Genomic DNA, 20,629 nt, shown 5'->3' on the forward strand with positions numbered 1-20,629 from the left:
TGATAGTCTTTATATAGTGCATTAACAAACTGTGCAAGCCTGTCTAAAAACCAACAGTTTGTCCAAACTTGTGCAGTAGACATTTGGCAGTTTGGAAGGACCTGTCAGGCCGTCATCCGCTGATAAAAACCTAAAGTTGCCTGTTAAAATTCCCAGAGGAGACGAGAATACCTGTACCTCTGAGAAATGCTTTACGAACTCTAAATGCACCGAACTGAAAACATAGTATAGCAGCCTGTTAATGGCAGACTGTGTCTTTCACTGCCCTCCTCAACTGCCCTCAAGTGAGTGAGGCTAAGAGCCCTGGCTGCTTCTGTGAGCTGTGGTTCTTAATGCCATGGACAGCAGAGTATTGCTGACTTACCTGGGGCATCCTATGGGAATGAACAGTGTCTCTTCAAGAGGCACATCCAAATAGCCGAGAGGATTGGACTAGGCACTTGTTCCTTTCCTTGTCTAGGCCCTAACCTCATACTCATGCAAAAATAAGGAGTAAAAGAAGGCTTTAAACAAGATGAATAACGTACTCCGGTGAAGCAAAGTTCCACTGCAGGTGGGGGATAGGTTGTATTTATAGTATAAATAATTAGCTTAATTAGCTTAATTAAATAATATTATTATCAAGCTAATCGAGATCACTGCTGCCCCTTTTCTCTTCTCCTATGTTGAACTGAGCTAGTGTGAAAAATTTTGGGCCCCTGCAGGACCACCCCCTAGGAATCTGCTCTTCGCAGAAGCTTGTCAGAGGATGGGTTTGCAGAGCTGGAGCATAGAAGTCCAGGCAGCAACACCACCACCAATCTCTGGTGCTGATTTCCTGTTCTGCTTCCTACTTCCCCACGAAGACAAGCCCAATACCTGAAAGGGTAGTGTGGATACCTCTGAGATAGTTTTAGGTGGTTTAGTATGACATAGACCCGGAAGGATAGCTCAGATGACTTAACTGGGTGAGAATCATCTTCAAGGCAGAGCCTAATTACTGGCATGAACAAAAGTTTGATGGGCACCAGTAAGACTTTTCTGAGGACTGGAAAGCAGTACCACTTCATCAGGAGGCAAGGGAAATATCTTTCTCATACAAGTTACCACTGATGAGTCAGCATTGAGGCTCTGATATGACACATGCAATGTAAGGAATGGATTTTGGGACATGTGAAGAGCACTTGGAGAGCTACAAGCATTTCTATGCAACTCAGCTGAGCCCAGTGCAAAGAAAACCCACAGTAGGAGCAGCCCAAGCCTGCTCCAGAACCGGAAGCGGGGATGACCTATTACACCCACATTAATAAGTCCCAGAGCAAGTTTAGAGATCTCTGTATGCTGCTCCATTACAGAGCATGACATGCTGTTATACAGCACGGCGTCATATTGAATAGAGAGTAGAAGAGCCTGAACATGTTCTGCATTAGTGCTTAGCATTGTTCTCCAAAGAATCAAGACCAGTCAGTAATAGGAGTACATAAAGTCCAAAAAAGAAAAAGCAAAAAACCCCACAGACCTCTCCTCACTTCTTTAAGGTCTATGGTATCTATTATAACCATGTAAATTTTTAAGAATCATGAAGTTCATAAACTGTGAGACCTTTGTTAAAGCTTCTACAAGTGGGATAGAAAGAACTGAAACCTGGACTCTCCAGGGAAATCTCCACTTTCTTAGAGGTCTGCCCCAGCTTCAATACGTGGAGTTGAACAACTGAAAAAAACAGATCTCAGTTTCAGATAGTACCAAAATTGCAGTTGAGATCAAAGATTTGGTTCATGATCTGCGCCTGCTATCCCAGCTTTGCTGAAGCCAAACAACAGGCTAGTTTCAGTTAAAGACTTGGCTCAGGGTATATAAATGAACTAAACAGAGTGTCAGGAACTATGATCTTTTTCAATGATGAACAGTCCATTTTGTTTTTTTATTGGTGTCATTTAATAAATCATTCTAATGTGCATGTGAGGTAATATTTTTCCTTCCAGTTTGAGTTGCTTGGTACTGAACATTCTAATATATGTAGGTATAAAAACTAAAAAGAACTATGAAGCCAAACTCAATAGTATAAACATTTGGACCCTAAAAAAAATTTTATTTGATAAAACACATAACTGGGCATTAATACCTTATAATGTGTTAATATTTCTCTGAAAATCAGCGAGTAATAATTCTTCCATTATTATTAAAGAGGCCTAATAATATAGCCCTGTTATAGGCAAAATTATTGCCATGAATGTGAACACTTATGTTTAAATAATGTGCAAGGAAATAAGCCATATAGGCATGTTTATTCAGAAGTACTCAGCACCCAATCCACTTATTGGTAGCAGTGGGATTACGGGTGATTTCGCCTAGAGCTTTCACCAGTATAGGTTACTAAACTTTCTAGCTTGTCAGCTTATCCCACGCATCCAGAAAATGTTATATTGCAAAAGTTGCATTGGCCATTGGGCTGGCATGTTCCTCCTCAATATCAAATAGCTCCTCTGGAGTTTGCTATTTTCCACATACGTAATTAATTCCCACTGAATTGAAGTGATTTTAGTAACACATTGATGCCATCAAAATACTTCGGGTATCTAGAAGGTGAACCCAATGTTTTTTATTAAGTTACTGCCTTTGATTTAAACTACAGGTAGTGAACTACAGCTCCCAAACACACTTCACAATGTTCATGCTTAGCAGATCACAAAATTGTTAGTGTTACTGGAACCCCTTGAAGGGGCGCAGGTTGTTTACCTGTAGGAACAACTGAGTGAGGTGGAGAGAGGACAGCATGAAAATACCTGTAACTTTTGTGCTTTGGTGGCTATAACTGAACTCTTTAATCTCCAATCTGGCAACAGAAACATGAAGCATGGGAGTTTTTCTTGAGAATTATGCCCAAATTAACAATTTGGGGGGGGGGGATTATAAACCTGTTTTCCATTGTATGAAACCCATTTGGCTCCCACAGTGAAAACTCCCCTTCATACACAGGCTTCGTCGGATGCCTGTCCAGGTCTCTCCCAGTGTGCTAAGCCACTTGCTTGGCACTGTCAAGGTATATTTCATGCCTACTATGAACATATCTGATGGGCATGCTCCCTGTTAACCACATCTGATGTCTCATCTCAAAGGGAAAAAAGGATAGGTATCTGAGCAACAACTCACTAATGCAATAAATTGCATTTGTTAAAATTATATGGTTGTTGAATAAGGTCTTAATTGTAATTGCTGAACTTGTGTATTTATGGCAAAGTGACACAGACTTAGTCATTAGAAAAGCAAAATTCAGCATTTTCGAACTGCCGGTTTTCAGTGACTATTGAAATTCAATATGCTATCACTGGAATTACTTATTGATCTGTTTCACAGTTTCACAGACCACTGCCATATACTTGTTAACATTTGAAAATGAAACCCGAAATAGTTATCTTTACGTTCAGCTCATCTGGTGCTGTGACACATTTCCTGGATGAAATATATGCAATAAATTCCATGTTTTGCTAAAAATGTTTTTCTGCAACTGTATAAATCCAATGGAAGCATCAAAATAAAACCTAATAGCGGAGACGAGGCCCAGGCATTGCTTCCACGCTGAAACCCCTGTGGCCTGACTTGCAGAGGAATTCAGATGTCCATTTCCCATTGATTTCAGTAAGAGCTAGGGATAAATCCTCAAAGCATCATAGTCACCACAATATCTTACCCATAGTTGCTTACCATCTAATGCCATTTCCATTCCTAATTTAGGAGCTTATAGGAGCAGAGATCACTTTAGAAAGAAGAGAGACCTGTTTTGCCAGCTACAATTGCAGTTTAGAGGAAAGACCCAGGAAGCAAAGCAGATGGCCTGACTGGATTTGAGCACCCAGCTCTGTCAGGTAGGCATCTCCATCTGATCCTGAGTAGTGAAACCCATCCTGCAGCCAGGCTCTGCTGTCAGTCATAGCAAGAACTTTCACTAGCATTTTCCATCCCATTGATTGTTTTAGGATGAGACTTTCCATCTGTCCCGTTGCTGCTGTTCCACTTCACACAGTTACCACAGGACCAAAAAGGGGCAGAGTGCATACAATGCTGGTTAACGCTCATAGTCCAAGGGCTCTCTTTTAGTCTCTAAGAAGACAGGCTTGGAAAGAATAAGGCCAGAATAACCACTGGGATGTGGAAGACCTGACTGAAAGTAAATTTCTCAGATCACCCAGGACAGCATTTTGAATCTTGATCCTTCATCACCCTAATGAATGCTCCATCTACGCAGCTCCTCTGGACATATGCAAGCAGTCTCTCCCTCAACCCCCATTCCCCAAAAGGATTTTGTTCCATACTTCATACTTTCACCCACGTGCTAGATGTCCTCCTGTTTGTTTGCTTGGTTTGAGAAGTTAGCTTTGGCTCTGGGTAGCAATATTAGCACTTAAGTAGGTTTCTATATGATAAATCATGAAAATATTTTCTTGTTAGTGTACCTGGTTCAGGAACGAGTGAAACCAGAATGTATTGAATATAGCTCTGCATCCTAAACATACCAATACTTGATTCAATGCTTGATTCTAGTCCTAACAACTGTAGAGATTTCATCACTTGCAGTTCTGTTACCTCTAAAATAATTGCTAGATTTGCCCTGTAATATTTTTTGTAAACCTTAATGTAAACATCAAAAAAGTTGAAAGATATAGATGCAGTTGAAGATGTCTAAAGAAGAAAAATGAAGTTTTATAGTTCACAGAATCACAGAATCGTTTAGGTTGGAAGGGACCTCTGGAGATCATCTAGTCCAACCTCCCTGCTCAAGCAGGGACCTCTAGAGCATATTTCCCAGGATCACATCCAGACGGGTTTTGAGTATCTCCAGCGAAGGAGACTCCACTACCTCTCTGGGCAACCTGTTCCAATGCTCTGTCACCCTCACAGGGAAGAAGTTTTTTCTCAGGTTCAGGTGGAACTTCCTGTGGTTCAGTTTGTGCCCGTTGCCTCTTGTCCCGTTGCCGGGCACCACAGAGAAGAGGCTGGCCTCATCCTCTTGACACTCCCCCATTTAGTTCGGTACCTAAATTCAGCTGAGCTATTCTTTGACTGTGTCGATTAAATTACCATGCTTTGTCTGACTTTGTAAAACTTGTACCTCAGGATACAAGCCTAGGATACCTGAAAATGAAAAGCTTTATTTTTAGACTTGTAGGTTTTGGAGCAAAAGAACACAGTTTGATTTATTTGTCTTATACTGACTTGACTGGATATTATATCAAAGGTGGGATACTGTTTTAAAACAACTGTCCATGCAAAATACCCATGCGTGTGTCTCCATTGTAATATCATGTGAACAAATTAGAAACAAATGAGATGGCATCGCAAAAATGTACTATTATCCAAGTTGGCTAGCGATGGACAACACACCACCATTATTAGACTTGTTCGGTATGGAAGACCATGACCTTCAGATGTGTCTAAAATGGAGATTAAGTATTTCACCTTTAAAACTGGTGCTAAAAGCTAAGGTGGAAACCTCGCAGAAGAAAATAGGAGATGAGTCACTGTCACCCATGTGGGCAGGATTTCACCATCATCTCCTTTTCCTCAGTCAGGGTGCTCAGTGAATACCAAGAAGGCAAAACTAGTAGCAGTTACTGTCACAGATAGCTTTCTGTGCAGCACTGCACAGCTGTGCCGGCCCTTGCGTTAGTACTGTGAATAGCAACTGTCAGGCAAAGTAGTCAGCTAAACGATGGCCAAAGTAGCTCACCCTGAAATCTGAAGAAGGAACAGTCAGGTCCACAAAATAATCCATCAAGCTGTCCTCCAGACCTGAAGCAACATGTCCATTTGCCACAGCCTGCAGGGAAGTACTACTATAAGGAGCTATGTAGTAAGTAGCCTTTACTAACAAAATTACCATTCTGGAATATCTTCTGGTAATCTTACCAGTGTGCAGAGTCCTTATTCGTTTTCTGTCACTATGCAGAATTTAGTTCTCAGTATTTTGGGAAATCGCAGTTACAGCAAACCTTTTCTAATAGCAAGAAAAACCATTTCCCCTCCTTTAGTCAATAAATATTTTCAAGCACTGCAAAAGCTAAACAAGAGAGCTCTAAAGGTTTGGGAATAGTAGAACCTACTTGATTAGAATTAATCATTTATAATGAAGGAAGCAATTGCTTCATTCATACCTTAGAGTCATGCAGGATTTCATGAGGTAGTCCAGGTGTGCAGTTTCTGAACTAAAATATGACATTTTTAAGAGTAAAATTCAAAACAGTGGTCGCAGCTATGAAGCCTGAATTAGCCAGGTAGGCATTCTCACTTTCTGTCATTTTATTTGTAAAGCTATATTTCTTATATTTACTTTGGATCAGGTTTTGAGTTAGTGCATTGGAATATGGTCGTGCATCACAAATACTGTAAGAGTGAGCTTAACTGCTAGAATGCCGGAGGGTTGATTTTATGCCACGCTTGCAATAGATGTGCCTTTGTATAAAGTAAGAAAAATTGGTAGAGATGGGATACAAGTGGCAGTGAAAAGAAAAATGTTGAGACTCTTTCTTTTAAAATACATCCTGCAGTTCAGCTATAAAGCTCCTTATTTTTAGAAAACCAGTAGAATTGTTCAGGCTCTGCCCCTGCAGTTTCAATAGCAGTCTAGTGCTTTAAAACCGTGACCTTGAAAAGAAAGCGTTTACATTGTAAATGTACTGGCAGTATGAAGACTATTCTACGACTGAGTATCCAACTGCGGCAAAAAAGTTCAGAAGCAGGTTTTCTTTATTAAGAAAGGCCTAATTCATGGGGCTTTTTTAGTGGCAAAAGCACTTGGCACTAATTGTGGCTTAGTTCTAGCAGTGAACTTGTATAATTCTCAAATTTCACATAGCCAATTAATTCTCATGAATACCAGAAATCATGCTTTCTGATAGGTGTTGATACACAACGTTTTTGATGCTCAGATTTTCTAGAAACATAGAGGACCTCTAGAAGAGATTGGTTCTTGTGTCTAAAATGCAGTGTAGTTTGCTGGCATGTAACACAGGAGCTTGTGATGACCAGAGTACTGAAAGGCTAAGCTGTATCAGTGCAAAACAAGCTGCACAGGTAACAAAGGGGTGATGTGTGGCCATAGAAAGATTGAGAGCTGCTCCCAGCGCTGCTACTTGGGGCGGTGTTGGGGGAAGCACAGTAGAGAAATGGCAAAGCACAACAGCAGGGACACCCTGCATGGTGTGCAATTCACAACAGGTAAAAAATCGCCCCTGGGAGAAGCTCCTTGGAGAGTAGCATTGGAGAGTCAGCAGGAGGCAGTACCTGCTACCCAGGGGTGGAAACAGGGTGCATCTGCTGCCAGAATGTCTTCCTCTACCTCCATCCTAACCTTGCTTTCTCTCTGCTGTACAACATTTCATTGCATGGCAATCAACTGCAGTCACTTCTCTGCTCTGTTTGTGTCCCCCCTAATTTCCTGTTCCACCTCCATCCTGCTGCAAGCATGACCCTATTCTTCCCATCTAAGTTTTACCTTTCTGTGCTGACTTAGAGCAGGTAATACAGCAAAAACAAAGCACCTTCCCCCCCCCCCCCCCCCAAAAAAAAAAAAGACTGCAATTGGATTAGCTAAAGCTTATTCATCGAAAAATAATTTAAAGGGTCAGGTGCTTTCCTGAAGTCAGCTTGGATTCTGTCCTATTGGAAAGACTGACAAATTGTGGGCATTTGGTGGAGAAATAAACTCACTTTAATCTACAGAGATTAAGATGACAATTGTGATTATTTTTGTTTCGGAAGATTTGCTGTTTTAATTTCATTAGCAACAACCGGAGATGGTGGTGGTTTTGGATAAAAGTGAAGATTTTCAAGATAACAGGTGAAATCACAAACCTGGGAACACCCTTAAAGACCTCCAAATAGTGCAAGATTCTCAATAAAAGACAGAGAATTGGTGCCTGTATGACTGAGCCTGTGCCTGACTCCCTGAGCTGCCAGATCAGTTCAGGAAGGTTCCCTAAATGCTGCATCTCTCCACTCCTTCACAAATATTCAGCCAGGGATTTAAATTAAAAGAACCTGTCCCCATAAGAGAGAAAGACAGTGACACTTTCTCTCCCATATAATGTGATATTCACTGTGTTCAGCTTTAGGTAAGTGAAAGTTATGAATCTAGCAAAAGACTGTTTTGGAAACCCCATTCAAAGCTATGGAGAAAGATCCCATCCCAGCCCATCCTGCCCATCTCAGATTGGGTGAAGCACCCGCTGTTCAGCTCTGTCCACTGACAGCCTAGGGAGCATAAGGACTAGAAGACTAATATTTACACGGCTAAAGAGAGCTAAGGTGAATCCCATTAAAAGTTACTATCTTTGAAGTTTTTGCTGTTTTGGTATAGAGGCTCAAGTCGCAACACCATAGTTTAGAGAGACTTCTGTCTTGCATTTAAAGCAGAGAGTCACCCTTTTGATTATGTATGTAAATTAGCACGGCTTCCCCAAAATTGCAGTTCTCACCCTTTAAAAATAGGATGAATATTCTGAGAATTAATAATAAATCTGGTAATTTGAGTTAAAATTAAACTGGTCATTAAGAGAAAATTAGCACATGTTCTTTGTCCTGAATAATGTTAAAAACAAATAACAGACTCTTCCAACTCTCCATATAGTTAAATTAACAGAAATTTTGTGCACAAGCTGTACTTGAAAAAATTAGATTGTAATTAAGATAAGTTACTAATTATTGTTTTATCAAATTGCTGTAATTATATAGGATTCAAAGAGGGTCAGGTCAATAGTTCACTTAACTCTGAAGTGGAGCTGCATCGGAGATCAGCAAGTCACTGTCCTCCTCTACAGAGGGTCTTTACAAAACAAGTCTGCTAGATACAATGATTCAGCGGTAGGAGGTAGACTTGGCATGTCAAGAGTCCCCAGTCTTCGTATATTTTTAGCACAGTTAGGCTGAATCAGACACAAATAACTGAAAGGACTTTTCTTATCATTTTTGTCTTGACTCCACTGTGCAGTGACAAAGCCCTATCAGGGAAACTGAGGCACCAGCGCAAGGAGATGTCTTCAGTTGCAATGGCACTAAGATGGTACCAAGTGGAGGAAGCCTAAATAAGGTCATTGGCGGGCAAGCTACAGTTATTTCATATCCTCCTACGTACAATTGATCATGCGTACAATGATCATATCCTGCTACATACAGTTGAGAAGTTGATGAAAATATTAAAAATAGAAACCATCCAATTCTGGTCATGCTTCACTGTCTTATAGTAAAGCAGATACAACCACGACCTTTTAGAGCAGTCTTCTCAAAAACTTCAGACTGAGACACCTTCAAAAAGGCTACTGAGGCAACAGTTACTGCTGTCTTGCTACTGAACTCTCATGTCTTTCAAACATCCTCCAGCACGGTGCATTATTCTTCTTAACTATATAATTGTTAGTGACTTCCTCTCACAGATGGACCGTTTAATATAGAGCTGCTTATACTCTAGTGTCAACGGCAGCTTGATAGTTACGTCCAGGGCCTCCATTTGACAAGATAAATGATCAGGTCAATGTACACTGCTTGCTACTCATTCGGTTGAATATAAGCTGCAGAAATTCATCAAATAACACCAACAAGCCAACGTATTTCTAGTATTTGATATCCTGAAGGAAAACTGTCAGCTCAAAGGCCCTGATTCTTCTTTAGCATATCCACCAAATAGTCCAGGAAGGCTTCAAACTAATGATGGTTGGAGGTCATGGTTTTGGCAAATACAACCACTTCATTACTACGGAAAGAACAAAGTACCTATATATTTTTATATTTTTTATAGACAAATGAGGGTAGTCAGTTGGGATTTAATATTAAATAAAAGGATTTTTTCAATAAAAGTATCATTTTGTTTCTCTGATTACAGGATCTTAGTAAGACAGGTGATTCTTTAAACTTTTCATGTAGTTAAAACTATGAAAGTCTCAAGTCTTACACTTGAAGACAGTTTTACAGGATTAATAGCCATTTTCCCCACTTAAGTATTATTGCTTTGAAAGTTCTTCTGCAGACAATCCCACGGAGAGCATTGGAAGCCTGTCTTTCAAAATGGTTGCCTTCTCCTAAATGGACCTGAGGTTGCAGTGAAGTGGCTACACTGATACTCTACCTTTGTAGCCTGGCATACTCCCTCACCTGTCTCTCTGAGGGCATATTTCTGGACATAGGATAGCCATAGCTGAGCTCCAAGTGCTCACAGTATGCTAAATTCCGGCTGCCCATCAATCCTAGCTACCTTTGTAGCATATGGCATGAGATATGGGATCAGTGCCTTCTAGGAAGCATGCCAGAAAAATCTTCCCTCCAGGCTGTTGGCCAGACTGTAGCACCAGTATGGCAAAAATAGTGCAGAACGACATCACGCAGTTCGACCTGTGGACACCGTAAGTGCATATACCCAGCCTGTGCTAAGTAACGGAGGTATCCAGTAATCTATTCTGACCCTACTCTTCCCTGGCTGCTTTGAGGCTTGCAGTACTAGTGTGAAGAGAGTTTATGATGAAAAAAGCAGAGCTGAAGGAGTCTATATCCACAGGGGCATTTTGAGAGGAGCGGCATGTTTCCACTGCTGTTCTTGCAATGGAGATCACAGGCTTCTCTTAACGAAAGTAGCTACTGGCTATATTCTTAATGGGAACGCTACGATGACACAAAGAAAAAAAAAATGTAATTTCTATTTTTAGGTAATCATTTGAATCTGGAACCAGAAATACTAAAATGTCCTCATTGAAATAATTTTGTTATGTGGTAATGTTATTATATAGCAGAGCTGAGGTTCCTTGCATGCCATTTCTGAGCATTTCTCATACTATCTTCTAAGTGTTTTCTTATTTTGCTTCTGAATTTTAGACCTTATTTATGTTTGATTTGGGATAATTACATTGTTCCTACAAATTTATTGTTTAACTTCAAGTGAACTTGAACTTTATTTCAGTGAAGTTGGTATTTTTTATTTTATTTTGACACAGAGTATTTTCTGCTTTTGAGCACCTATAACTAGCCTCATACAAGTCCTAGAAAACAGAATAAATAGGTCATCTTGTCTATTCCATTGCCTCAAGGGAGAGGCAACTATACCTATGTCATTCCTGACAGATATTTGTCCAACCTGTTCTAAACAGCTCTAATGATGGAAATTCCTCAGTTTCCTTAAATTATCTATTCCAATGCTTAAATATCCTCTCAAGATTGAAACCATTATGAGATTATTAAAAATGAAACTACGCCACCACATTTTGCAGTGGAGCCATTTGAATTAATGTGAAATGACATTTTAATGTAAAAATGAACAATTGTGTCTAGCAGTTTGTTCAAGATTGGTGCACTCGCACTCACACAATAAGAGATCAAGAATGATCACCAGCCTTCCAGCTCTACAAGCAATTGCAAATCTCCTCTCTTCATTTCAGCTTTCCTAATTCTAGCAGCAGACATGGCATACCTGAACTTCTGGCACTTCTTTCAAGGTACTTCTGAAGGCCTTGACTGGAGAGATGTTAGGTATTTATGCAGGAGGCAATCTGGCTCTGTGTTTATAATGATAATGTAAGCATCTGGACAGTGTATCGTGAACACAGATCTTCCAATTTTATGTACTTGCTATTTCAATCATGTTCTCTAAGTGATACATGAAATTTGAGATCTTGGCACTGATCTTTTCTATCTGGGACGTACTCTGCTGTTACATGCAATATAACGTTACAAGAGAGCCCAACTTTACACAGAGAGACTTTGTCTCCCTTTGCCATCCCCCTAGCTGTTCACCCTACCCTGCTATTGGGTATTGTCATACTCTGTGACTGTGAGCTCCTGGGAAGAAATACTGTTTTCGCACGATGCGTCAGTGCACCTTGTAGAAAAATGCCTTGATCCTTTCCAAGTGCCAGCATTAAATGCTAGCAAAGCAAAGCAAAGTTCAAAATAATGACAGTGCATTGTCAAAAGCTGTTTTAGTGATAGTAGTAACAAAACAATGGTAGCTATTTCTTCTAAATAGGTAATCTCTTAAATCAAATTGCTCTTCAGAAAACACACTGTATTTCTACAGAGTTTCACAGAACAGTGTTTCCTTTTAGAGAAAGTTCTGGTCCATAACATATATATTTCTGAGTAAATTTCAATGTAGATGTACCAAAGTTGCACTGCTGGGTTTTTTTTCACAACAGGGGCAATAGCTGGCATGCTCCCTTCATTCATTCTTCTGCCAGCTGCTTTATTAGCTACTTTAACTGTCTCTGCACAGGACAAACAAGCCACCAGAGAGAATGGATAAAAGGTAAGTTAAGCAGCTGAACAGAATGGGGTTGGAGGAATATGGGAGAATAAAGCAAACACTGAAAAAAAGTTATTTAAAAAATTTTGCTCTGCTTTTTCTTTAAAGTAGAAAACGCCGTGGGAATTACTTGTTCCTCATTCCTAAAGTGTAGAACTCCGATTTTCTGAAAGGCTGGAGGCAGATGAAATCACTTGCGCTTGTAGCCTGAGCAAAAAGTGCTCCTGTCCTAAGAATATCTTTCTCTGCAAGTTCTCACAACCAAAGCTTGTACAGGCTTGTTATTATTGTACAGGCACAGAGTGATGGAAAGGAGGGGGAAGAATAAGAGCTCTTTCTCCTGCTTCCATCAGTGCTGGCTAGTGGACAACTTTCTCCAGCCCCAGGTAGCCCTGCGGCAGGTTTGCGGCATTTCATCTCTGCTTCCAGCCAGCGGTGAACACGGTCCTGCTTGGGTGCCTTTTGGGCACCCCTACAATCACGGCAACTCTGCATTGCTTTTAAAAAACTCACGTAATCTTCACTTGCAGAGTGCAGTGAGAAGTCCAAAGGGACTTCTGCTGCTGCAGAAAAAAAGGGCCCAATCCTTTACTGAGCCAAGTGTCCTGAACTTCGACTGAAACCTGCTTTATAAAGAGGGATTTTCGAAAAGAGGCTTCAGCACTCTGAGTCCTGTTAGAGTTGTTCTAAACCTGCAAGGCAATAAGGCACCTAATACCAGCAGAAATGGTCATGTGCACGTTGCCCTGCTGTTGCACTCGCATAGCGAGCTGATCGTGACTGCAACATATGTTCTTTGCTTTTTTGGCTAAAGTTATGGCTGTCTTCCCTTTTCTCTCTTTCTTTCTCCCCCTGCCCCCGCTTCACCCTCACTCTGACTCTCACAGGAGCAATAAATGCCAGTAGTAAATATTCTCCGCCTCACAAGGATTTCAGTAAATTAAGATTCACATCCAAGCTTTGGGCAACTTCCTGGATTCTAAATGGGATCCAAATGAAGGTTTTCCAAAGTCTATACAGTGTAATAATAATAAAAAACATATCTAAATCATTAAAATGAGTGACAGCATTCCCTATACCAGTTCTGGGCTCTATAAATAATGTATAAAACCAATCTGCATTATATTAGCCAAAGATAAAAATTAGGAAAGGGTGAGAGTAAAAATACTTCATTTTTCGATAACACAAAGAAAATCCTCTGGGCCGCCGAGCTGAGAGCTCCATCTTGTGGATGTTTGTGGGTGCAGATTCATTTGCTGCTTGTCACAATATTTTTTTTAATTTTCACTCATTTAAAAAATATTATGAGAACACAAACTCTTTACTGAAAAGTAACAGCAAACCAGAGCTGGTAAAACCAACTGGCACAACCGTGCTCAGCATCCTACCCAGCTGATTTTTCAACCTGCTTCACCATTAGTTTTCTCCCAAGCTCACTCTCATTAGAAATGGACCAACAACTTATCTCATCACTTACGATTAGAGCCTAAATAATTAACGTGCCCTGGCATCAGTGATCTGCTTTGTGTCCTTTCTCATGATCCAAGTTTGCCTCGCTTTTTTTGCCAGCTTAAATGCTTGGTACCTCCCCTGGCTTCAGCGGAGCGTTTTTGGCGTCGGGCTGGACCGGCTGCCAGACGTAGCACAGCCAGAGCTTCCCACCAAAGCAACTGGGCTTGTGACCAAGTGCTTCTTCAAGATGTCCCAGCCAAATCCCATTGTTGGGGGTACCCTTTTTTGCTGGCACGCGCTGGAGCCTTATGCTGGCTCCTCAGTACATGCTGAGACCAGCTCTACCCCTGCGAGGGCAGAGGCTCCGAGCAGGACCCTCGGGTGCCCACCACGGAGCAAGCACTACGGTGGAGGGACAGAGGTGAGGACACAGTTAAGCTACCCCTTCTTCTCCTCCCTGCCTCATAAACCCGCACCTCGCCGGTGAGAATCCTCCTGGAAAACTGTTTGCCATTTCTGTTGCATTTATTAACATTTGGAAAGCACTTAAAGGATGAAAGACTATTTATTTGGTTTGCATTACTGCCTGATTTCATCCCATTATGCCTACTTATACACCCTGTGATGCCAGTAGTTCCTGTAGGGCAGCATCATGTTTTCTTGTCACCCTTCAAATATTTGTTAATACATCCCCCTTGTCCTTACCAGGAAAGGGGAGATAAGCACGAGACAAACTACCTTTCCTAGCAGTTGACATTTTTTTTCTTAATTCGCTCCTCAGAATTTGAGAAGTTTTTAATTCAACCATTATTTTCTAGATGCCATTAACCAAGAAAGAGTGCTTCGTTACAGGCAGTCGTGAGGAGTGCATTGGGTTTATGAAGCATTCCTTTCCATAATCTGTAGTACGCAACAACCTGCGGCACTGTCACAGGCTGGTGACTAACAGAAATTGGGACCTAGCCTTGACTTTTAAAAGTTGCAGATGCAGTTGTGGTTGTAAAGACCCCCCTCACAGATGGGCCTAAGGAATGGGACAATGTTGAGGAAGAGAGGACAGACATTTCGTGGCAGAGGCAGATTTCCCCCTGAGAACAGGCATCAGAAGAAAGCCCAGCTGTATTCATGCAGTGTCCTTGCCTCCATAGCTGCAGTGTCACGTGCAAGCAGGGAGCCACTTCCCGCTAAAGCAGTGAGACTGGGGCCAAATGCTTTTGGACTTGAAACTTGCTCCTTCCTCATAAGGGAGAGTTTGGGGGAATTCAGTTTTACGCTGAGGTATTTCTAAACAATAGCACAGGCTGAATATCCCACTGCTCATGTATCTGCAGAGGAACAAAATTCTTATCTAACCTCCTTTCTTCTTCTTCCAAAGTAACTATGTGAAGTGGATTTTGGCCAGACTGAGGAATCATGGCCAAAAGGATCTGCAGCAGATCTCTAAACTCTAAATTTCGAGTGAAACCCATGGGAAGACAGGAAACATACTACAAGAAGAGGTAAAGGAGGACTGAGGATTGTGCCATTCTTTCCTCACCCCCTGAGCGCCTGAGAAGGGAGTCACCTTGTTGTTTCGGAAATAAAAAGTGTGCCGATTCTGCTCTTGAGCCTGGCAAAACTCAGCCTTTTAAGCAAGATGGTGGGTTGGGGAGTGGAGATCAGCAATGCATTTTGTGATGGAAGAGCTAAGAGTGAGCTATAGAAACTGGAGCACAGAAGAGAAAATGAAGTAGCTTACAAAAATAATCTCGCATGTATTAGAGATACATAAAACATTAGTGTTCTATAACATTTATACTCAAAGCAGAGCGAAATACAAAACACTGGTGGATTACTGCAGTTCAATGGCCATCAGCTGTTCATAAATCAAGTACACAGACAGACTGCAAACTGTCTTGCTGCCATGACAAAGACACAGTGATTAATGTTTCTGATATGGATTAGGGAGGCATTGAGGTAATATTACATGTAACTCTGAGATGCTACCTTTTTTCTACTTCTCAGCTGAAGGCCAAGCAAATTTTAGTCAATATTACACAGAATCAAACTGCTAAGAGAGTGCCATATGCTTTATTTTATAATGTTCACACGCGTACCCTTGCAAAAGAAGCTTCTGGAATATTTTAAAAAAATCAATAACTGTTATGCAGTAACTTCATCAGCACTTTCTTACACATATTTCCCAATCTTATGCTGTTATATAAGTTTCTGTACAGGCTATATTTTAGCATATATGTATATGTAGTTCTCTTTCCTTCACTGATGTGGTTTTTCAGTCTCTGCAGTGTGGCATCAATCCAATATCTGTAAATCATCCTGTCTCCTCAGCCCAGAGAAGGATGCAATCACTAGAAATTCTCTAACTTATTCAGGGAGAAGGAAAAAAAAAAGAAAGAAAGAAAGAAGAGAGTCCAAAGACTCTCAGCAGCAAAAACCCCAGTGTCCATACAGAGCCATATCCTCCACTGCCAGGGAGATAAGGGTGGGTTTGGGACACAGAGTACATTGCACATACCGTTGTCTTGCTTTGTTCATCCCCTCCAGACTGTAAGGCTATCTCCACTCACATTCCTCTCATACATAAATTCTTGCAAGGAAGCTCAGATTAGCTCAGCTCTAGGACAGGGACTACATGGATGTAGCTGGACTGTTTTTCTACAAAAGATTATGTTCTGCAAACCTTCAAAGAGTGTTGCTTTGTAAGTACCCCTCCTCTCTGAAGCCTGGGCCTTTCTACATTCCCTGCTAATTTATGTGTGTATTTGCAGGAGGCCCACAGGATTCATTAACTGGACTTGCTAATCTAATTAATTGACCAAGTCTAGAAGAAAAGTCACAGATACTGACTAAGGTAACATTTGACTCTGGATTCCCAAATTTGAAATCAGACCTATGCTTGTGCTTTTCTTATGCAGCTAATCTGGAGTGCTGGTTGCTCTGTCGTTACCCACAGCATCTGTGCCTGACCTCTATGCTTGCATGACTGCTAGTGATTTTAGTTGAAAGTGCTGTCTGATGAATGCCAGAATTGTAATGTAAATTGATGTACATTTGTTGGAATCAGTGTTAGGACAAAAATTAATTCTAAGCTTAAGATACACCACTCTATGGTTTCTTTTTCCTCTGAAAGAATTAAGTGAAACCAAACGAGCCAAAATGCATAAAAAAAAAAATCCCATCCTTAAGTTAATAGAAAAAGTCACTTACCGCTGCTTAAGTAAAGTGCTCATGAACAGAACCCATACAACACATTTCCACAGTTTCTCGTCATTAGAGGGCAATTGGTCCGTGTTTATCAAAAGACTTACAGAAACGTAGAGTTCTTTTCTGACAAAAGGGTAATGTGAGTCGATAAACCATTCACTTTGGTTTGGCTGGCTTCACAAAAAAAGGTAGTTGTATTTTGATTAACAAAAGAAACCCACCATGTTTCCAACAAATTGCATTCACTACTTCCCTGTTTAATTCTATCAATAGATATTTTTTGAAGTATACAGACCGGCGCAAAGGACACATCACCAAACACATTGAAATGCATTCATCCCTTTCTTTTCCTCATTATTCATTAATAACACATGGGCACTTGTCTTCTGAATCTTTTGCTATACTTTAATAGTTCTGATTTTATGAAGCACACAAGGTTCCATGAGAAAGGCTCATCAAAATCACTCATAGTCTATATTTATTTGCATTGATCTATCATCAATTAGCCTTTCAAATATACAAAATCCTTCTTCATGCTCCACCATTATCCATTTGTCTCTTGTACAACTGACTAGCCTTTTTGTTTAACTTTCCAAGACTAAACCAAGACTATTTATGATCTTACAGATGTTCAAAATTAAAAATAATATTAGTGATTCTGTTTTTTCCTTTAATAAAATATTAAAAGAGATATTTTATTCACATTGATCTTCCTTTGCATACATCTTCTGGTTCAGTAGGTTTCAGCTGTTTTCTTTTTGATTCTAAATAAAGCTTTTCAGCACAAATATTTCTTTCAGACTACTGAAATGTTTTACAGGCAATACAATTTGACTGAATCACTACATAAGTAAACAATTCTTTATTCCAAAAAAATTATGGAAAGTGTTGTGACAAGTATTTTCATTTATCATATACAGTTCTAGCTCTTTCAGACACTTTAAAAAAAAGTATTTATACTACATGTGTTGCAGTTAAGTCATAGTAAAGGTTCTTTACTAGGTATGTTTCTAATTTCAGAATGTAGCTCTTTCAGAATGTAGTTATTCTCAGTTGAGAATAAATCTCTGTCATCTTACATAAATTTAGTTAATCATACAGATCTGATTTTAATGAACTTCAGAAGCAGAGAAGACAGGACAACATTCTCACAGACTTCGTACTGCTTTGGGGTGTGTGAAAATCTGTCCCAGGCTTCCCACATGATCTTGCAATAGCTGTTCGAGGCTTGCCCTGAAATACTCTGGCTTTAGGAATGAAATCCAGAACCCGATCTAAGTGTCCAGACATGCTCAGAGGCGAGCTTCCCTGTCAGAGATGCCAGACTCGACAGCGTGCCTTAAATCCTGCTTTGCTAGGTCTTGTGCATCTTACTCGGCATTATGCTTGTGATCCTTAAGTTCTGAATTCCTACCTCAGAAATCCTGGTAATCAATGCTTCTGTCCTGTTTTCAATATACAATAAGTGTCGGGATACACTTCGGCATGTAGGTATGGCCCACTGTTATACACTGGCCCATCACTGCAAACCTCAGAGGTCTGGCTTTATGGAACTCAGCTTTAAATGGACATGCAGCTTTCCAAGGGTTTTGGTATCCTACACAATCAGTCACAGCAACTCAGTTTATCAAAATATACATGAATAGCAAATGCCAGATAGCGGTGGGAAGGATGTTAGGTGTGTTTTTGTCGTTCTTCTCACCAACTAGATTACTAGTAGTTTATAGCAAGGTAAATACACAGTGGTCCCTAAAAAAGTGAAGGCAATGAAAAAGAATGAAAGGTAACATGGCTCAGCTGGCTTCTTCCAGGGGAAGAAGAACTTCCCCTTGGAAGTTTCTCTTCCTGAGTTAAAGGTGAGGCCCTGCTGTCTTGGGTGTCACTGGCCTTTTTGCTGCTGGACATCTCCCTTCCCTTTTTGCAGGGGCCTTTGACTCTGTGGCTACTAACAGGAGGAGTTCTAACTCTGCACCTACCTCCTTCTCCAGGAGGAGACACTTCTGACGAGGTTTGGAATGACTAGTGGGAAAATCTGGCAAGCAAATTTTAGCAGCTATACATTTTGATTATTGTGGCTGAAAGTCGACAGAATTTCAGAATAAAGAAATTCTTACAAAAATTCATGTCTTTATTGTAGTGATCAGTGGATTACTCTATAAATACAGAAAAGAGATCCCTGCAACATAAAACAAGGATCCAGAGGAGACCAATAGTTTAGTGACCTTATGTTGCAGCTTTCCTCTGGACTCTTGGTAAGGCGTGCCCCATGGTTAATGAGAGATCATTTATACAGCATTACCAGCAGGCAAATAATTCTAACTACCAATAACATTAAATCATAATCTCTATGCAAATAATTTACATAATGTAACGGAATATCTGGTCATTACAGGACAAACAATTCACAATGTTAACTGAGGATAGTCAGTTATCTCAGAGTAAATAAAATTAGTAACTAGACAAAGCCAAGTTTATATCAGGTTTTAGCTAGTTAATAATCAGTGAGTGTATCACTAGCAAAATACATCAGACCATATATAAATGCTCAGTACTAACTTTGGCGTCTAATACAATAGAGATTGGAGCTCATATATAAAAACTAACTATTCAGCAGGATGTTACTGGCTATCTGCAGGTATATGAGTGAGTGGTTGGGGGGGGTGGGGGTGGATTCACAGTGAGGCTTGTTGATTCTTGTCCTTTCATAGATGATACATTTATATTTATTGAAGCAATGAAATTATAGGTTCATCGATGGTTTTTGTCCTTTTCCTGTTTTTGAAGGGTTAAGCCCTGCTGGCCACAGGATCCTGCCTACAGTGCAGAGGACAAAGCACTGCTGCAGCGAAAGCCCAGATGAGACTGGTCTGCGTTCACATACTTGAAAGATAGCTGTAGATGTAGCTGAACATAGCTGTAGATGTAGCATTATTCTAAATCTGGCATTAATCTAAATCTATTAACAGAATTATTTACAATCATGGAATCAGATAATGTTATCATCCAGCATAGGGGACATTAAATGTGCCAGAAAGATATAAAAGATAAGATATAAAACAAGGGAGAGAGCAGAGCATAACATACAGGAGGGAAAACTATCTTGGAATAGAGCAAAAAGCAGCCCAGAGCATGCTGGAAAACTGTGAAAATAAGGATGCAAGAACAGAGCTTCTATATAGTTAACTAGGGAGGTGAACAAATAAGATGCTAGGGAAAGGAAAAGGGAACAGTTATTTTTCATCTTCTAATTTTCCTATTGAAAGGAAAGGATAAAAGGCAGACACTGTTGCAGCAAATAACGCCTGAAAGCTGACAGATGTATTTGTGAACTTTACTGTACATAAATTTTTTACTGAAAAGAGAAAGTATTCTGTTTGTTTGTTTGTTTTTTCACTTTCTTTTGTCTTCTGATCATAAAGCAGATTAGCGTACTTAGGCTACACAACTGGAAATCCAGGCACCATTGGCAATTTTAGGGACATTAAAGATTTTTCCATGACAGACCAGTCTCCTTGAGGAATCACACCCAAGCCGTCGATTTGAATTTTCTATCCTTATTCAATGTTGCTCTTGTGACTCATTTTTCTTTTCCTAATGTCTCAGATAGCTCCGTGATAGGCTGTGGGCAGATATCCTCTTCAAGACCCCAAAGTGCCTATTGACCTGTTGCTACCCACAGCCGTTTGCACAGCCAGCAGCAGGAAGCTGCCTTCA

The sequence above is a fragment of the Struthio camelus genome, chromosome 4, assembly GCF_040807025.1.
Source record: "Struthio camelus isolate bStrCam1 chromosome 4, bStrCam1.hap1, whole genome shotgun sequence".
NCBI lineage: Eukaryota > Metazoa > Chordata > Aves > Struthioniformes > Struthionidae > Struthio > Struthio camelus.